The following is a 3,012-nucleotide window of genomic DNA, read 5'->3' as shown; positions in this document are numbered from 1 at the left end:
CCCCCTTCAGTTGTGTCAGAAATGTCTCTGGACGTTGCCAAATGTCCCCTGGGAGAAAAATTGCCGGGTTGAGAAACCACTGCCCTAGATCTACTGGAAAACTGAGCTGTGAATATGTGAGCCACTTGCTTCTGAGATTCAGGGTCTGAAAAAGATAAGGGGTTGAAGCCCCTCCACCCGCAATGTTCTGTAGTAATCAGGAAGAAAAGAGGGAAAAGGTGTCAGAAATACACAATTCACCACATGTGAACGATAAATGACCAATCAAACATGGGATGGAGTTTACCTCATAGAAATTAAATACAAATAAATAGCACTTGTGTGTTTTTAACTCATGAACAAAGACAGAAGCAAAAAGTAAATATTTGCAACTCATTTTTCAGTATATGAGTTTTGATCCTTATATAGAAGGACAAATATCATGATTAAAAAATTTAAAATACAAATGAGAACACTGAGATTCATTAGCAAAGAGTTTAAAAATGGTAATACAGGGTTGTCAGAGGCATGGCAATGGTACCCCTGGCACTCCGGGTAAAGTAAATTGTGGCAATGGTTTGATACCCATGTCTGCACAAGGGTCGTCACCAATGCACTATCTGTAGTAGCAAAAGCGACAACAGACCTGGGACATGTTAGCTAATGTGCTCATCAGTAGGGAATGAAGAACAGTACTTCAGATCCATGAAAAAGGCATGTGGCCACGGAGAAGAATCACATAGGCACATATGCAACACAAAAACACCCTCCATGTTGTCTAGAAAGGTCCTGGAAGAGAAAAATAGCTGGTGCTTATCTCTAGGTTATAGGACTTCAGGTTCTTCTTTCTGCCTTTGGTTTGTCTGCATTATCTGAAGCTTTGTGTCTGTAGCAGGAGTTTCTACTCATAATAAATAAATAAATAAATAATGAGCACTCTGTACTCACCGCCCTCCCAACCCCAGGAGCCTGTCTGTCCCCAGCCCTGCCTTTCACCTGTGCTGCTCCAGGATGGGCTGCAGGCCTGGACTTCTTGCCAAGCAGTGGGTCCCTGCTCAGACACCTCACCGCTGGCCTGGGAGAAGCAGACGTCATTCCATGTAACAGATGGCGGCCTGAGACTCAGAAGAGGACAGAAGACTGTCCAAGGCTGCACCATTAATAAGCAGTAATTACTGACTGTGAGGCACTGATCTTTCCAGACAACAAAGAGTCTGCAAACCCTGGGAAAATCTGCTCAGACATCTCACAAACTGAGCCACTGTTCCCCACAGTTCCCTGGGAGCAGACACCAACCGAGGCACTTCCAGGAAGAAGCTCCCGAGTCAGCCTTTGAAAGATGCGGAGGGGCGCAATCACTGCTCCGAAAGCCTCTGCTTTTCCAAGAACTCAGGAGCTCTGTGGTGGCCAGGCCTTCCTCTGACATTTCTATCTCAGAGCCTCTCTACCCCACCACAAGCTTCTCACACATCTGTACAGCTCTAGCAACAAGCATGGCAAACAGAAGACTTAGCACTGAGGGAAATACCTAGCACTGCCCAATCACCTTTGCCTAAAGCACTCAATATTCGATAATATTTTTCTCAACGAAAGGTGTTTTCTCTTTCCTAAACTGCCAACACGTATCATGTGCTCTGCTAGGCTCTGGAACACGCAGCTAAGACAAGGTCCCTGTGTGAGAAGCCTTGATCCAAGAAACCATGAACAAAGCAGAGGAGCAGTGTGGGCTGGGCCAGGAGGCTGGGCCACGCCAGGTCTCTGCTGCGGCTCACCCTGTGCCTGCTGTCAATCTCCAAAACAGTGCACACCCCCCACTGATTTTTAAGCACAAAAAAATCATACTCCTCATCTAAATGAAAATGACCTTTGAGCTATCAACCTAATGTGGACATGGGAGCCACCACTTCCTCCTCTGGCCTGGACGACTGAAAGCCATAGGCTCTGGGGGCAGATGGCGAGCTTGGTCAGCCCTGGAGCTGGCAGGGGTGCCGGGAAGCACACAGGACCAGAACCAGAGACGAGCTCCAGTGTGGGTCAGCATGAAGTCTCAGTGGGGACTCGAGGTCGTTTCACCTTATTTCCTCATCCACGAGGAGGAAGCACATGTCCTACCGATAGCTGCAGCATCTGTGTGACAGCAGTAACACGAAGAGGTGTTGTGTTTAGTGCAAAGTTGGGGAGGACCGGCAGGTGGACACAGGCCGGCCTCTGATGCAGCTGTCCACTGCTCCACAGCACGCTGAGCACGAAGGACAGGCTGCCAGCAGCGGCAACCAAGGGAAGACTGGCCCTCAGACGCCACATGGAGCTGCCATAAGGTGCGGGGTAAGATGCTCAGGTGTGCCTCGGTTCTCTCAGAGCTTGCTTCAGCACCACAGGAAACCCAGAGAATCGGAAAAGTCCAACGCCAACAGAACCGATTTGTTAGGATCTAACACTGAAAAACAACTGCTGGCAGTTTACCCTGCAGGAAAACTCACTGAGGAGCAAAGATCCCTTAGGGAAGGTAAATGTAAGAGATACAGTGGGGGGCTAAAAGAAATGACCACTACATGCTGCAGAAACATCTAGAAGGAGAACGTGGCCCCCTAAAAAAAAAAAAAAAAAAAAAACACTCCACTGGGAAAAAAAACTGTTGGAAGCAGGTCATTAGCACCTGCTCCCAGATGAACCCAAACAGCCAAAAAAAAGGGCAAAAAGACCTTGCCCAAGCTGGGGTGAGTGAAGCAGCCGGGAAGAGGTGTGTGCTAACAGGCCTCCTGAACTCTCAGGCAGGATGTTCAAGGAGCGTGATGCTTTTACCATAAGGCCAAATACTCCAGGCCTTGAGTCAGAGACACTGACTTTAAGCACACAGATCCAGGACACGCCAGCCACCTGCGTGTGTGGCACTCTCAACTGTGAGAACCAAACACATCTCTCACTGAGGACAAATGTAAGAAACTCTCAAATGCTTTCTACAGTCATGTTTAACTAAAAAGAACAAATAAAAAATAAATTAAAAAAAGAAACTCTCACAACACTCTCAGAAAG

The sequence above is a fragment of the Urocitellus parryii genome, chromosome 3 (genome assembly GCF_045843805.1).
Source record: "Urocitellus parryii isolate mUroPar1 chromosome 3, mUroPar1.hap1, whole genome shotgun sequence".
NCBI classification, from domain to species: Eukaryota; Metazoa; Chordata; class Mammalia; order Rodentia; family Sciuridae; genus Urocitellus; species Urocitellus parryii.
The sequence above is the reverse complement of the archived record's forward strand: the minus strand, read 5'-3'. Positions refer to the sequence as shown.